The sequence below is a fragment of the Rhodnius prolixus genome, unplaced genomic scaffold, assembly GCF_049639745.1.
Source record: "Rhodnius prolixus isolate KJV_2025 unplaced genomic scaffold, Rpr scaffold_6, whole genome shotgun sequence".
Classification (NCBI taxonomy): Eukaryota; Metazoa; Arthropoda; class Insecta; order Hemiptera; family Reduviidae; genus Rhodnius; species Rhodnius prolixus.
This window is the reverse complement of record NW_027411634.1, coordinates 6,886,010-6,903,792: the sequence shown is the minus strand read 5'-3', so window position 1 is coordinate 6,903,792 and position 17,783 is coordinate 6,886,010. Positions and strand designations below refer to the sequence as shown.

The 17,783-nt window shown below is 37.0% G+C and overlaps 1 protein-coding gene across 1 annotated transcript in view; it reads right to left on the bottom strand.

The window, feature by feature from the left end:
• LOC141461386 (uncharacterized) overlaps nucleotides 1–17,783 on the bottom strand; it is a 153,626-nt gene that overhangs the window by 124,488 nt on the left and 11,355 nt on the right. The window lies entirely within an intron of this gene.

The following is a 17,783-nucleotide window of genomic DNA, read 5'->3' as shown; positions in this document are numbered from 1 at the left end:
CTTCACTATAAAATTAACCAATACGTGTTAACTGAAAAGTATTAATTTACTAGATTCGCCTCTCCCCCCCCTTTCCACCCTAAAGAGCATATCTAGCTCATGTACGTTCTAATAAAACTACACTCTTCTATAGCAATTACTATTGGTAGATGGAACTAACTGACGTAACAAACTACAAAACGTACAAGAAAAGATGTGACCAATCGTATTACAAAGAAAAAAAAAAAAAATATCACGTTCTTACAAGCCAAGAGAAAGTACTGCATTCAAAATAAATATTACATACAAGTACTCAAACTGGTGAGAGGCAAAAAACACTTTCCGTCTGCTGATCTTCCAACAGAATATAAAGTGATAACCAGAAAAAAGAAGAAGAAAAACAATACAAAAAACTATCATGCGTACAAATTATATGTGATTTCTTTATTCTTGCGTAATACAATAATAATGGATTACACATATGTGTATGGGGTAAAATAAAATAACAAAACACATATAATTAGGATTTATGTTTTGAAAAATGTCTATAATTTACAAAAGTATTTTATGAAATACATGTAATCTACCGGATAACTCATGAGCATAAATGTATGCTGTAAAAATGAAGACAGTGTCTGACCAGCCCCGTGATGGCGAACCTTATGACACGCGTGTCAGAAGAGGTGGACACGCGAACTCATTTTGGGTGACACGCATCGACAGAGACAAAAAATTATTATATAATTTTAAATAATGCTTAAGCGATTTGTGGAGTGCTTAGAAGAAATTGATTGAGAATAATAATTACTGTGTATATTGAGAACAGATAGTGCCCTCTCAAGAAAAAGAAGATTTGGAATTTATGATGCGGAAGCTCAGAAATGAGTACGCTATATGGGACTTGACAATATATTTCGACAAAACATATTATGTGGGAATAGGTTGTGATGTGGAGGATTTGGAGGTTGGAGAAAAAAGAATGAAATTGGTTCAGGAATTTAAGTTTTTGGGATCGATTTTGGTGCTGAGTGGAGGATCGGATTGTGAGATACAGAGACACGGATTGGAGAAGCAAGGAAGGCAACAAGAATGCTGCATCCAGTGCTGTAGAGCTCGGCATTGTCCAAAGAAAATAAAAGACGAATTTTTTATTCCCTCATCGAAGGAATCCTCCTTTATGCGTCAGAAACATGGACTGTTTCGCAAAAGCTGAGAAGAAAGCTATGAGCTGTAGAAATGGATTTCTGGCGTAGGTCCATCTATAAAACTCGATTAGAAGGGTGAAAAATGAAGACGGTGAGAGGGGAAATGGGAGTGGTCGAGGATGTTGGGGAGAGGCAGATGAGAAGGAAATTGGTTTGGTTTGGCCATGTTAAGAGAATGAGCCCAACGGGGTGGCCTAGCAGAGGGTGTTGGAGTGGATTCCCGAGGGACGGAGTAGAAGAGGACGTCCTAGGCAACATTGGGGCGATTGACTGGGGGAGGAAATGGCCGGTCGTGGTTTAAATGAAGGCGCCTGAAGAGACAGGGTTAAGTGTAGAGCGGGGCTGGACTGCGATGGCAACCTTAGTAGCTGATTGGATAAAGCCGGAAAAAGTAAAGTAAGTTTTGAGAATAAGGATATGGCATAATTTCCTTCTCGGAGACACGGCACCAGAGTTAAGTCACGGTTTTTCAAAATTTTGACCGCCGAGCTCTCATAGTTCGCATCACTTCACTACACTTTCCTCAATTCTGGGCTATATTTTCATATGTACAGATCCATAAATTAAGAAGATATTGAGATTTGAATGTTTTTTTGTTCATAACTCGCTCTGAAATTGCGTTCGCTATATATTCCTCTGTAAACAACACATTACGAAGTTTTGTTCTCTTGAGCACTATAACTATCCTATCAGCTGGATAGTGGAAAGTTGCTATTATTATGTTAGAATTTTCTCCCTTATATACAATGAGCAGCTGTCGGGCTAAACTTGCCTCGACGGTTTATATTTTGCCATAGACTGGTGGAGTGGACTAGGTCTTCACATTTTTGGCTATCTTACCTTTACTTACCTATTCAATCAAAGCAAGACTTACAAGGTTATTCTTTAAAAACATAAACGTAATCATCTGAAGGAGTGTGAGCTTCAAGCTTGAGGATGTCTCAATATGAATCAATTAGATTTTCATTTGATAATTTCATACTAAAATATACACTCTTAGTAAGGAAAAAAATGTTTCAACATACCACTGATAAAACGTCGAAACAGTTATTTTATTTCTTCAAACATGCTACATCAGATGACGCACACAAAATAAAGAGAAGAATATATTTTTTGAGAGAAATATATAAAAGAAGTAAAATGTAGAAGTATTATGAACCGTTAGCGTTCAATAAAGCAGTCCGAGATTTCTTACAAATCAGTTTTTATGAGAATAATGTGTTCAGGAAGTTTATAAAGAAATAAATACTAAATAAATACAAATACAAATCATAGAAATTTTGGATAGTCATTTAAAGAATATCTTACACTAAGTAATACGTAGGCAAAGAAGTAAATTAAAATTCAAAGAAGAGCTACAGTAACTTAACAAGTGAGTTATTGATTAGCAAACTTTTTTTTCTCGAAGTACTCGTAGCAGAGATAGGCAAAAATTTAATCAAAAGCCTATATAGGTCTAGTGAGTTATCAACATGGTTAAATATGAGTGTAAGAGAGTCCCATGTAAGTCTAGTGAGTCGCCTGCATGGTTAATTATGAGTTTAAGATAGGCCTACATAAGTCTAGTGAGTCGTCAACATAATTAAATATGAGTTTAAGATAGCCCTATAAAGTCTAGTGAGTCGTCAACATGGTTAAATATGAGTTTAAGATAGTCCTATATAGGTCTAGTGAGTCGTCAACATAGTTAACTGTGAGTGCAAGACACTCCTATAAAGTCTAGTGAGTAGTCAACATGGTTAAATGTCAGTTTAAGATAGTCCTATATAAGTGTAATGAGTAGTCAACATATTTAAATCTGAATGTAGAAACTGCATTTATGTTTACAGAAATTGCCGCTAGAGTTCTCCACCGGATGGAGTGTAAAGTAAGCTTACAGCCTGTTTAATGGCGGCTTACAAGTCTACAATATGCCTATTTCTCTTTTATCCATTTCACGATAAAACAACACAAATTATGAAGTTTTTTGTTTCTGTTGACGATAATTGAGTAAAACATGAAGAATTATTCCAAAAGAAATATTATTTATCGTATTTTTAATGAGAAATTATTTTTATTGCTTAATTCGAAAGTTTATCAAATACCTATGGGAGAAATGTTGAAAAAAAAAATTTAAATTAATTAATTCATTGAATTTATTACATGTAAAGTAGTAGCCAATCACAGCGCAGCAGGGCTGCAGCCAGTGGGCGGGTCACGCCCACCTCTAGTGTAATCCCTCCCACCACTAGTATAATCACGCCCACCTCTAGTGGATCACGCCCCGTCAAATGTAAACCAGCTGTGGCTGATCAAAGCATGTTAACGGTTGAGTTTCAATACTTTTCACTTATTTTTCTAAATCTTTTATTATTTTCTTATATTTTATTAACTATTCTTTGTTATTTTAGAAATAATATTAATTTTACGTAGATATTGGGAAAAAAAGCTAACATCATTCGAAAAAAAAGAAAATCTTAATTTTCAAGAAATTTGGCATAAGTTAAGATCGTTTTAGGTTAGTTTTCGAATATCGAGTTAGTTTTCGAGTTAGTTATGTGAACACTTATATAACTTTTTCTTACCATAATTTACGAATATAATTGAATTTTACTTTACTTTGAATTGAACTTGGAATTGCATAAAAAAAAGATCAATGAAATAATAATGTTGTTAGAATAAGACACATTCCCACTGAACCAAACTATTAATTGAGTAAAAATTACGAGCCAAACTGACATTTACGCTTTAGTATGCCATTAGATCAGCCTCAAATGAATCCATTTGGCAATTCATAGTAAATTGCAGACAACATTTGCTTGTAGAGTCCTGGTCTAAAAAAATTAATCGAAAAGTTTTTGTTGGAGATATCAGAAAGGTGGCCTCGCCAAAACGTGGTCCGAACCATTAATTGAAAAGTCATTTAGTGAATGATTAAATAAATTTGATTAACGATTGAAATTAAATTTATATTTATTTTAAAATTTTAGATGTGAGGTTACCAAGCTGTGCGTACAGTCTTATATGTGCTCTTCAATTTTGATGTTTATTCCCAAGAAATAGCCATTAATTTCTTTGTTTTTCAAGTTCTAGTGAAACATTTTCAGCCTTTAAACATTTCTCAGTCATTGTTTTAATAATTTCTCAAATAAAGTAATCAATTACAAAAAAATCAGACAATTGTAACCTTTATTGTGGTTAACTCTCGAAAAATAGTTATTGTAGGTAGTTTACATCTATGTAGTGACTATTTTTTTTTTTTTTTTTTTTTTTTTTTTTTTTTTTTTTTTTTTTTTTTTTTTTTTTTTTTGGCGCATCAACATCTGAGGTTATTAGCGCCCGGAGCTTTTTCCAGTGCACTGCCGGCCTCCGGACAGTGTTCTCTCGTTACAGACAACACTGTCCATCACCGGACAGTGAGCTGTAAGAAGCTCCTAGGAAGAGAAAATCTAAGGGTCAGCTGCTGGATTCGAACCCGGGACCTCCGCGTGGGAGTCCAGTATGCTAACCTCATAGCTAATCCCTTCCCTGTGTAGTGACTATTATTAGTATTTCCTGCCTTAATTTGTATGGCATGAATAGTAGTGCTTGATATTCTTCTTTATTTTTCTTTGTTTTAATAACTCTTCAGCTAGCTGTGCACAGTTTCATTTATTCTATTACAGTTTCTTTCGTTTTTCAAATTTAACCTCTATCCGTAGTCGTGCAGCATGCAATGAATTTGACAAGTTTTCTTCTCCTCTTGAACATACTCCAAAATGTAACAAGAGAATTAGGACTTCTCCAGAGTTGAATAAGTCAGGTATCAAAAAACATTGTTTTGTTTTGAGTGAGATGGCTACTATTAGTACCATACAATTAGGAGATGTGGGCCTAATGTGCAAGAACGACATTACGATATACAATGCGTGGAAATTTTTATCAATCAAGTTATGGATGCCAGACTGATTAATCTTGCTACAAAGGAAGATATAGAAGAACTTCGTGGTGATAAATATTTGAAAAAAGATAGTCGACAGTTACATGAAGAGCTGGGTTAAAGGCAATAACTCTAAAACAGGAAAAGCTTAGGATGATCTAGATCTTAAGACTCGTCGATGAAATCTAATTTTCAAAGTTCTAAAGTTTAGCCATGATAATAACTTTTCAAAAATTGCATCTAATTTTTGTTCTCAAGTAGTTTCAATCAATCTCATTGAAGATGATATGCATGCACGCTTTTCCTTTGGGCCACCGAGATCTTCCTGATCTTTCACTGTTGGTCTTTTTCTACCGCTATGAAGATAAGATGAATGTTCTTAAGTTCACTTCAGTGCTAAGAAATAGTTCACCAAGATTTTCCAGCTAATATGCGACGCAAAAGAGCCAAGCTTTTATTGCTTATAAAGCATATTTTACACACTAATTTGTCAGTTAAAGTTTCAGTCTTTGCAGAAGATATTATGAAGGTAAATAATAATGGTTTTTCTTGGTGTTTATCACAAGAATTAAGATTTGGTAACGAAGATGGTGTTACTAAATTAAATGAGCTTTTGGGAGTTGACCTGTTCGACTTTATCAAGAGTTTGTCTTCGAATACCTTCCCCAGGGCTTCTTCTCAAAGAAAGACGCTGTCCCTCAACTGATTTCCTGAGAAAACAATGTCTGCCATGAAGCTGTTAATTCTGTTAGTTTATCCAATTCTATTTCTATTCTGTGTTATAATGTAAGTGGTTTGAGAGCTAAAATAAGTGATATTCTATTTGTCAATCTAATTAAGAAATACCAGAATCTTAATTTTGTTGGAAACTTTTGAAACAGATAACGATTTTGAGTTTTGTTACTATTTCTCTGAATTTAGTTATGCTGGTTTTCAGCAGTGAAGTCTGCTAGATTTGGCAAAGCTAAAGGCAGATTGTTTTTTATTTTAAATCTAATTTGCCCAGTATTGTTAGGATGGCCTATATCTCAGGTATTGGATTTGATTTCTTTAAATTTATGCAGTTTTTTTTGTACATATTGCCAGTATATGTTAGTTGTGCAACCTGGGATCTGGATTTTGCTAAGTTGTCTGTTTTTCATGAGGTCAGTTCTCATCTTAAATTTATTGTTCAATTCAAACTTTATTTGTATAGAGATACAAAGGAGTTCAAGTTCATGTTCACTTTATAAATTTTGTAGACTATAAGATCTTAGTTTTAAAACTTTTTTTAAATAATTAAAAATTGCGTACATATTTGATTCTTCAAAATTATTTATTAATTTACAAAGTTCTTTAGGATTGTTATATTTGTTTGTATGGAGTGGGATTTTAAAACTTTATCTAATAAACAGGTGAATCAATGTTTCCGGCTCGTTCTTATTACACATTAAACAATGATCTTTGGGTTTGATTGTATAAATTACATTATTGATTTTAAGTTTAATAACATAAGGGCCACCCAATCTTATTTCAGGAAAAATTCTTACAACTTAAAAATATTTATTTAGTGTTATAGTTACAGGTTATACTTATTTAGTTATTGTTATTGTTATAGGTGACTGTAACATTAGATTGGGATCTGCACAGTCTCTCCCCGAGGATGTTTTCATTGATAATAGAAGAAGTAAAGCTGTGAGATCTTCCAGAGATAAGATGTTGAACGCTAATGGTAAAAAAATTCATTGATCTATGCAATAATAATTATTTAATATTATTAAATGGGCATTTTTTTCTCTGATTACGAGGGTGATTATACGATTGCGGGCATAATAGGAAGTCCTGTGAACAATATATGCTGCGTGTCTCTGGAATGCATTTCATTAATCGACTATTTCAGTGTATTTATAGGTACCTTCCTCCGACCATCTTCCTATCCTTGTTAGTGTATCCTGTGGTACTTCTCAGGCAGATAGAGTTTTGCCATTATTACCCCAGTTTGTATGGCGCCCTGAGCAAACTGAAAATTACAAAGCTAGACTGGTTTCTTTTTCAGCAACTGTTAATCCTTCTCAAAACGCTCAGATTTAAGTGAACTCCTTAGTTAATCCTATTGAAACTTTCCAATCCTAGTACTAATTATGGACCTTCTTTTATTAGGAAGTTACAGAAGAACCCGATTGGTTCGTTTACCCCTGTAGCAGAACCAGATAGTTTTAACCTATTGAACTTATTCCGTAAGGCTAGTTCAGAAATTGTTAGGCACACCTATCTTGAGGTTAATAAGTTTTTTAAAGTTATCTGTACTATGGAAAAGAAAGAGTTCTGTGGCTTAGTTGCTAGTAGGTTTGAGGCGGTTAAAGATGCCAAGGAATTCTGGCTATTGGCGATCCAGTTAAAGTGAGGACAAAATATTGACCTAGCTTCTTGGGTTTCGTATTTTAAAAACCTCCTGAACCCTTCCTTTGTCCAATCAGAGGTTTTGTATGCTGATCCTTTCTACGCATCTCCACTATTATACTCACCTTTCTCTTCGGCAGAACTTGTGGTTTTTTTAAAAAAAACTGAATAACTGTAAGGCTCCAGGGCCTGACAGAGTAACTTATGAATTTTACAAAAATGCTCCTCCTGTTGTCGTTGGAAAATTACTTTCCTTTTTCATTTCCTTCTTAACTCTCAAAACTACTTCCCCTTCATTTAGTAAATCTATAATTTTTCCTATTTTTCCTAAGTAGAGAATTATTGTGGCATTTCTTGCCTAGGTGCTTTCGCTAAGAGATCTTCTCTGCTTACTTCTTCGCCGTGAGATGTTTGTTTTGGAAAATGATCTGCTAAGTGAATGTCAGGCTAGACTCCGCCGTGGATATTCTATGGTTGATAACCTCTTCACTTTGACTAAAATTATCAATCTCAGACTTATGAAGAAGCGTGAGAAAACATACTGATTTTTTTATGGATTAAAGGCTGCATTTGACTCGGTAAGTCGTAGCGCCCTCTTATTTAAGCTTTTTAATTTTGTGTTTTCCTTCAAATTCATTTCTATTCTAAGAATTCTTAGGTCTTAGAAGTCCTTATATCTTTTACTCGAGATGCATGGCAATATCGCTACCAATTAATGTCATTTTTAAGACAGTTTTCAATCAGACATACAGACATAAACCATTTTCTAAAAACCACTTTGTCAGACTCCAGTAAACCACAAAAATATTACCTCTACTACAAAACTCAGTTTCGAAATTTTGGCATGATCTCAATACAATAGCCAACTTAAACATTCATTGCTATCCAAACGAATTGGGGCAATAACTTTACAAAAAAATAGCCTGAGCTCTTCTACCATGCTTGAAACTGTTCTGATCGAAAACCCATCTATCTTAAACTAGGAAATTGAAGGCACTTAACGATATAGTTACAGAATCACGTTTGCTGACTGGAAACGTGACAGGCCAAAGACAGTTTTCTCCTCTTCAGTATTGTTTGAAAAACTATTAGTATTTCTTACTCATAAAATATTAAAAAACAATTGTTTTACCCTGATACTTGCTTAAAATATGAGGCGACTCATTAAAGTAAACGGTAATAATAAATTAAATTAAATAAACCAATGATTTGCTAAAACATAGTTTTGTAAATAAAAAATTCAGTCTTATCTGATCTTGAGAGTAATGATACTGTTAACAATGATTTGATATTAAGAAATAATTCAAAAACCTGGACTTGAGCTTAAGCAAATAATGTGCGGCTGTTCGGTGCAAAAATGTTTACATTTCGCTTAGCGAAGTATGGGGGTCAGTAGCACAAAGAAAGTAAATTTTGTGCCGCTTTTTTGTTTTGTTTTTTTATACTTCTTTTTTAATCTTGTTCGCCGCGGATATAAAATGCAGTAATTATATTTTAAGTTCCTGTTTCCAGCACATTCAGTCTGATACTTTTAAGTTCTTTTTCTTTTTTTTTACTTAATTTAAAAAGCATTTTGTTGTCCAAAATCCCATCATTGTTAACGTTAAATGATTTAAAAGGAAGTATTAAAAGCGAGTTAGATTTTTTTTGCGATTTAGTTTTACTGGAAATGCTAGTACTGCATGTCTCAAAGTTCGAAATGGTAGTGCTGCATGTCTCAAAGTTCGAAATGCTAGTGCTGCATGTCTCAAAGTTCGAAATGGTAGTGCTGCATGTCTCAAAGTTCGAAATGCTAGTGCTGCATGTCTCAAAGTTCGAAATGCTAGTGCTGCGTGACTCAAAGTTCGAAATGGTAGTGCTGCATGTCTCAAGGTTCGAAATGCTAGTGCTGCTTGTCTCAAGGTTCGAAATGCTAGTGCTGCGTGACTCAAAGTTCGAAATGGTAGTGCTGCATGTCTCAAGGTTCGAAATGCTAGTGCTGCTTGTCTCAAGGTGCGAAATGCTAGTGCTGCTTGTCTCAAGGTTCGAAATGGTAGTGCTGCATGTCTCAAAGTTCGAAATGCTAGTGCTGCGTGACTCAAAGTTCGAAATGGTAGTGCTGCATGTCTCAAGGTTCGAAATGCTAGTGCTGCTTGTCTCAAGGTTCGAAATGCTAGTGCTGCGTGACTCAAAGTTCGAAATGCTAGTGCTGCATGTCTCAAGATTCGAAATGCTAGTGCTGCTTGTCTCAAGGTTCGAAATGCTAGTGCTGCGTGTCTCAAGGTGCGAAATGCTAGTGCTGCTTGTCTCAAGGTTCGAAATGGTAGTGCTGCATGTCTCAAAGTTCGAAATGCTAGTGCTGCGTGACTCAAAGTTCGAAATGGTAGTGCTGCATGTCTCAAGGTGCGAAATGCTAGTGCTGCATGTCTCAAAGTTTGAAATGCTAGTGCTGCATGTCTCAAAGTCCGAAATGCTAGTGCTGCGTGACTCAAAGTTCGAAATGCTAGTGCTGCATGTCTCAAAGTCCGAAATGCTAGTGCTGCGTGACTCAAAGTTTGAAATGCTAGTGCTGCATGTCTCAAAGTCCGAAATGCTAGTGCTGCGTGACTCAAAGTTTGAAATGCTAGTGCTGCATGTCTCAAAGTCCGAAATGCTAGTGCTGCGTGACTCAAAGTTCGAAATGCTAGTGCTGCATGTCTCAAAGTCCGAAATGCTAGTGCTGCATGTCTCAAAGTTCAAAATGCTAGTGCTGCGTGACTCAAAGTTCGAAATGCTAGTGCTGCATGTCTCAAGGTTCGAAATGCTAGTGCTGCTTGTCTCAAGGTTCGAAATGCTAGTGCTGCGTGACTCAAAGTTCGAAATGCTAGTGCTGCGTGACTCAAAGTTTGAAATGCTAGTGCTGCATGTCTCAAAGTCCGAAATGCTAGTGCTGCGTGACTCAAGGTTCGAAATGCTAGTGCTGCGTGACTCAAAGTTCGAAATGCTAGTGCTGCATGTCTCAAGGTCCGAAATGCTAGTGCTGCGTGACTCAAAGTCCGAAATGCTAGTGCTGCGTGACTCAAAGTTCGAAATGCTAGTGCTGCATGTCTCAAAGTCCGAAATGCTAGTGCTGCATGTCTCAAAGTCCGAAATGCTAGTGCTGCGTGACTCAAAGTTCGAAATGCTAGTGCTGCATGTCTCAAAGTCCGAAATGCTAGTGCTGCATGTCTCAAAGTTCAAAATGCTAGTGATGCGTGACTCAAAGTTTGAAATGCTAGTGCTGCATGTCTCAAAGTCCGAAATGCTAGTGCTGCATGTCTCAAAGTCCGAAATGCTAGTGCTGCGTGACTCAAAGTTCGAAATGCTAGTGCTGCATGTCTCAAAGTCCGAAATGCTAGTGCTGCATGTCTCAAAGTTCAAAATGCTAGTGCTGCGTGACTCAAAGTTTGAAATGCTAGTGCTGCATGTCTCAAAGTCCGAAATGCTAGTGCTGCATGTCTCAAAGTCCGAAATGCTAGTGCTGCGTGACTCAAAGTTCGAAATGGTAGTGCTGCATGTCTCAAGGTTCGAAATGCTAGTGCTGCTTGTCTCAAGGTGCGAAATGCTAGTGCTGCTTGTCTCAAGGTTCGAAATGGTAGTGCTGCATGTCTCAAAGTTCGAAATGCTAGTGCTGCGTGACTCAAAGTTCGAAATGGTAGTGCTGCATGTCTCAAGGTTCGAAATGCTAGTGCTGCTTGTCTCAAGGTTCGAAATGCTAGTGCTGCGTGACTCAAAGTTCGAAATGCTAGTGCTGCATGTCTCAAGGTTCGAAATGCTAGTGCTGCTTGTCTCAAGGTTCGAAATGCTAGTGCTGCGTGTCTCAAGGTGCGAAATGCTAGTGCTGCTTGTCTCAAGGTTCGAAATGGTAGTGCTGCATGTCTCAAAGTTCGAAATGCTAGTGCTGCGTGACTCAAAGTTCGAAATGGTAGTGCTGCATGTCTCAAGGTGCGAAATGCTAGTGCTGCATGTCTCAAAGTTTGAAATGCTAGTGCTGCATGTCTCAAAGTCCGAAATGCTAGTGCTGCGTGACTCAAAGTTCGAAATGCTAGTGCTGCATGTCTCAAAGTCCGAAATGCTAGTGCTGCGTGACTCAAAGTTTGAAATGCTAGTGCTGCATGTCTCAAAGTCCGAAATGCTAGTGCTGCGTGACTCAAAGTTTGAAATGCTAGTGCTGCATGTCTCAAAGTCCGAAATGCTAGTGCTGCGTGACTCAAAGTTCGAAATGCTAGTGCTGCATGTCTCAAAGTCCGAAATGCTAGTGCTGCATGTCTCAAAGTTCAAAATGCTAGTGCTGCGTGACTCAAAGTTCGAAATGCTAGTGCTGCATGTCTCAAGGTTCGAAATGCTAGTGCTGCTTGTCTCAAGGTTCGAAATGCTAGTGCTGCGTGACTCAAAGTTCGAAATGCTAGTGCTGCGTGACTCAAAGTTTGAAATGCTAGTGCTGCATGTCTCAAAGTCCGAAATGCTAGTGCTGCGTGACTCAAAGTTTGAAATGCTAGTGCTGCATGTCTCAAAGTCCGAAATGCTAGTGCTGCATGTCTCAAAGTCCGAAATGCTAGTGCTGCATGTCTCAAAGTCCGAAATGCTAGTGCTGCATGTCTCAAAGTCCGAAATGCTAGTGCTGCATGTCTCAAAGTTCAAAATGCTAGTGATGCGTGACTCAAAGTTTGAAATGCTAGTGCTGCATGTCTCAAAGTCCGAAATGCTAGTGCTGCATGTCTCAAAGTCCGAAATGCTAGTGCTGCGTGACTCAAAGTTCGAAATGCTAGTGCTGCATGTCTCAAAGTCCGAAATGCTAGTGCTGCATGTCTCAAAGTTCAAAATGCTAGTGATGCGTGACTCAAAGTTCGAAATGCTAGTGCTGCATGTCTCAAAGTCCGAAATGCTAGTGCTGCGTGACTCAAAGTTCGAAATGCTAGTGCTGCATGTCTCAAAGTCCGAAATGCTAGTGCTGCGTGACTCAAAGTTCGAAATGCTAGTGCTGCATGTCTCAAAGTCCGAAATGCTAGTGCTGCATGTCTCAAAGTCCGAAATGCTAGTGCTGCGTGACTCAAAGTTCGAAATGGTAGTGCTGCATGTCTCAAGGTTCGAAATGCTAGTGCTGCTTGTCTCAAGGTGCGAAATGCTAGTGCTGCATGTCTCAAGGTTCGAAATGCTAGTGCTGCATGTCTCAAAGTTCGAAATGCTAGTGCTGCGTGACTCAAAGTTCGAAATGGTAGTGCTGCATGTCTCAAGGTTCGAAATGCTAGTGCTGCTTGTCTCAAGGTTCGAAATGCTAGTGCTGCGTGACTCAAAGTTCGAAATGCTAGTGCTGCATGTCTCAAGGTTCGAAATGCTAGTGCTGCTTGTCTCAAGGTTCGAAATGCTAGTGCTGCGTGTCTCAAGGTGCGAAATGCTAGTGCTGCTTGTCTCAAGGTTCGAAATGGTAGTGCTGCATGTCTCAAAGTTCGAAATGCTAGTGCTGCGTGACTCAAAGTTCGAAATGGTAGTGCTGCATGTCTCAAGGTGCGAAATGCTAGTGCTGCATGTCTCAAAGTTTGAAATGCTAGTGCTGCATGTCTCAAAGTCCGAAATGCTAGTGCTGCGTGACTCAAAGTTCGAAATGCTAGTGCTGCATGTCTCAAAGTCCGAAATGCTAGTGCTGCGTGACTCAAAGTTTGAAATGCTAGTGCTGCATGTCTCAAAGTCCGAAATGCTAGTGCTGCGTGACTCAAAGTTTGAAATGCTAGTGCTGCATGTCTCAAAGTCCGAAATGCTAGTGCTGCGTGACTCAAAGTTCGAAATGCTAGTGCTGCATGTCTCAAAGTCCGAAATGCTAGTGCTGCATGTCTCAAAGTTCAAAATGCTAGTGCTGCGTGACTCAAAGTTCGAAATGCTAGTGCTGCATGTCTCAAGGTTCGAAATGCTAGTGCTGCTTGTCTCAAGGTTCGAAATGCTAGTGCTGCGTGACTCAAAGTTCGAAATGCTAGTGCTGCGTGACTCAAAGTTTGAAATGCTAGTGCTGCATGTCTCAAAGTCCGAAATGCTAGTGCTGCGTGACTCAAAGTTTGAAATGCTAGTGCTGCATGTCTCAAAGTCCGAAATGCTAGTGCTGCATGTCTCAAAGTCCGAAATGCTAGTGCTGCATGTCTCAAAGTCCGAAATGCTAGTGCTGCATGTCTCAAAGTCCGAAATGCTAGTGCTGCATGTCTCAAAGTTCAAAATGCTAGTGATGCGTGACTCAAAGTTTGAAATGCTAGTGCTGCATGTCTCAAAGTCCGAAATGCTAGTGCTGCATGTCTCAAAGTCCGAAATGCTAGTGCTGCGTGACTCAAAGTTCGAAATGCTAGTGCTGCATGTCTCAAAGTCCGAAATGCTAGTGCTGCATGTCTCAAAGTTCAAAATGCTAGTGATGCGTGACTCAAAGTTCGAAATGCTAGTGCTGCATGTCTCAAAGTCCGAAATGCTAGTGCTGCATGTCTCAAAGTTCAAAATGCTAGTGATGCGTGACTCAAAGTTCGAAATGCTAGTGCTGCATGTCTCAAAGTCCGAAATGCTAGTGCTGCGTGACTCAAAGTTCGAAATGCTAGTGCTGCATGTCTCAAAGTCCGAAATGCTAGTGCTGCATGTCTCAAAGTCCGAAATGCTAGTGCTGCATGTCTCAAAGTCCGAAATGCTAGTGCTGCATGTCTCAAAGTTCAAAATGCTAGTGATGCGTGACTCAAAGTTTGAAATGCTAGTGCTGCATGTCTCAAAGTCCGAAATGCTAGTGCTGCGTGACTCAAAGTTCGAAATGCTAGTGCTGCATGTCTCAAAGTTCGAAATGCTAGTGCTGCATGTCTCAAAGTCCGAAATGCTAGTGCTGCGTGACTCAAAGTCCGAAATGCTAGTGCTGCATGTCTCAAAGTCCGAAATGCTAGTGCTGCATGTCTCAAAGTTCGAAATGCTAGTGCTGCATGTCTCAAAGTCCGAAATGCTAGTGCTGCGTGACTCAAAGTTCGAAATGCTAGTGCTGCATGTCTCAAAGTCCGAAATGCTAGTGCTGCATGTCTCAAAGTTCAAAATGCTAGTGATGCGTGACTCAAAGTCCGAAATGCTAGTGCTGCATGTCTCAAAGTCCGAAATGCTAGTGCTGCATGTCTCAAAGTTCAAAATGCTAGTGCTGCATGTCTCAAAGTCCGAAATGCTAGTGCTGCATGTCTCAAAGTCCGAAATGCTAGTGCTGCATGTCTCAAAGTTCAAAATGCTAGTGATGCGTGTCTCAAAGTCCGAAATGCTAGTGCTGCATGTCTCAAAGTCCGAAATGCTAGTGCTGCGTGACTCAAAGTTCGAAATGCTAGTGCTGCATGTCTCAAAGTCCGAAATGCTAGTGCTGCATGTCTCAAAGTTCAAAATGCTAGTGATGCGTGTCTCAAAGTCCGAAATCAAAAATATACACTCAAATTACATTTATATTTGTCCAAATTTAAACAAAAAAAATCTGTCTATGATTCTTATGTACTTAGCTTTTTATTTATTTTCTTTTCTTTGGACATAGAAGTTCTGGACGTGTACATCCTCGCCGTAGCATAAAGAAATATTAGTGAAGTCCACTCTCCTACCACCAATATGTGCAGAGTTTTTGCCTTTTTAAGATGATTTTGTTTTTTGAGATGTCACCATCAAAATAATATCACAGATTCTTTCGACCAGACCATTCTCTTCTTCCACAAATCCCTATTCTTGGCGTATTCTTCGCTTAAGCCGTACCGTAGACATAGCTTTAGTTACATCATCATGCTTTCTATTTAATATCCACTTTATATCATAATTCTATCTTTCATTTATCCCTCTGGTTGTCTTATTGGATAACATTATCGTCATTTCATTGGATAAATAAAGTTTTGTTCTATCTAAGTGAAGTACAATGGTGGAGGTTTCTAACTGCAATATCCACGGTTGAATTTCTGGCCAATATTTTATTGTTAAAACTCTCTTACCAACAGAGAGAGCTAGAATGCAAAAACGTCTATTTCCTGTAAAAAAACAAACTAAATTTCGAAAGTTTGGCACTAATGCAATACTTTCTCGAATGGTCTGCACGTTTGTAGTGTGCATGTGTGTGCAATCATGTTTACAGGAACACACTCAATTGCAAAAAAAAATAAAATAAGCGGAAGGCAATTTTGTTATTTGTTTTACGACAAACGGTTTTTGGACTCAGAAGATTTCCATATCATGTAATTTCAATGCTAAATCAATCTGGAAATTTTTGCTGCCATAATATCTCCATTTAGTAGAACTTTCTTTTGAACTCCATGGTTCTGTCAACTTAAAAGATTTTTTTAAATATAAAATTGTGTTAATTAATTTGTTACAATATACTCTTGTGAATAGCCAAATACAGCCTTTATCTGTTTTCATAATAAATGCACTCTATACGTTCTAAATGTAGACCAAATGTTCACGTGCGTCAACAAAGGATTTATGCCATCTCAGCCTCTTGCCAATGCGTTATTCTCCACTGTGTGCGGTTAATTGCACAATGAGTATTCGATTGTGATTCTAAACCTTCCGTTCCTGTAACAGTTCTCGTAAAGGCGCTTCTGGGGGAATATTATTTTAACCTAACCTTACTAAGTTCTGTGTTACTTTTTCAAAAAAATAACTAAAACTAGAGAACTTTAGGAAGAATGTACGTTTTTAGCCTTGCATATTGCTGCATTCTTGCCGTTGTAATGTGATATATATTTATTTTATTGTGGTTTTTTAACTTTTTAGTTCAATCAGGTTCGAAATTAAAATTATTCTAATTGCATTGTTCTATTATTGGTGTGTGTCAGTGTTTATAGCTCCCCCCCAAAATAAAATAACCCCCCAACCAAACTACTGCTTCTTACCTCAAAAACTATGAGGAATTATTTAATGAAATGCAAAAAAAATAAATAACTTACGATAAAAGTTCTGTAATAAGTGAACACGATAACTTGTCCTGTCAGAATAAACAAACTATATCATTTTACCAGAATTTTCAATGTCATATTTTGATTTCCCCCTCCATTATTGACGCAAAATGATGTAATGTTTAAAAAATAAAAAAATTATTATTATTTAAAAAATAGACCGTTTTATAACACAATAACCTTGATGAATATATAACAATAGATTCATTAAAATATAACAATAGAAATTAATACGGCATAATTATGAATTACATGCTCAAGATTTTCTATGAAATTTCAAATTATTAAAATAAAAGCATTTTATTTAAAATTTTATTTGTAATTAAATGGAATAATTTTGGTTTAATTTGTATTAAAAGTTATTTAATAGATTAAAAAAGAAACACATTTAATTAAGGCAATTTTTTTAACATTTTGCCATTGGACCTTACAATGAAAGTGAATCTAATCGTGGTTGGAATTAATTAAATGTATTTTTACTTTCTCTAATCTCTCTATAAGAGAAGTATTGCCCAATGAATTTTAAATTTTCGAAATTTTGCGTTTCCGTTAACCCAAAAATAAGTGATTTTTAGAAAACGCTCTCTTTTTTCTTCGTTCTACTGTAAAAAAATAATACACTTCCGATTCACTTTGGGGCATTTTGTTAGCTAAATAGAGGGTTTTTGGCGGAACTAAAACGAAATTTAAAATTTTCAGCTTCTAGCAATTTTATTTTTTTGGAAATATTTTTAAACAGATATTTTTTATGAACCACTTTTTCTGATTCCAAAATAAATAAAAAAAACATGGTGAGATATAAATCGAACGCAGATTCGTAATATATGTGCTAAAAGAATGAAATGAGAGCGCAAAATTAGAAACCCCGTTACTTTCGAACGCGTGACCCTTGACCTTCCGCCGATCTACAATTCAGGAATAACTTCCGGTATCACGCACATTTATTTAAAAAGTTTAGTATGGTCACTCACACGATTTTCTCTTTTTTGCAATTTATGTAGTTAAATTTGTTATCCGGTAATAAAAGCTTTTAGACAAAACTAGCTGTTACGGAAGTGCCACCGAAAAATTTTCCCGGCTAAATAAATTTTAAGACTCTCCTTGGGGTGAGGAGAAATTTCTAATAAAGTTTAAAACGGTCTCATTAATTGTATAATATTAAAAGAAATAAAATGTTCGAGTAAAATTCCAAATCGGTTGATCTGAAATTTTTGCAGGATAACTCGATAAGTGGCATTTTTTGAATAACTGTTTCACATAAAATAAAATACGTATATAATTTTTAATTGTAACGCTTAACTTATAAGCACTGTTTATATAATGTACGTTTTGTGACTACAGATGAAACTTGGGTCCACTACTATATACCCCAGAGACAAAACAGCAGTCAAAGCAGTGGAAACA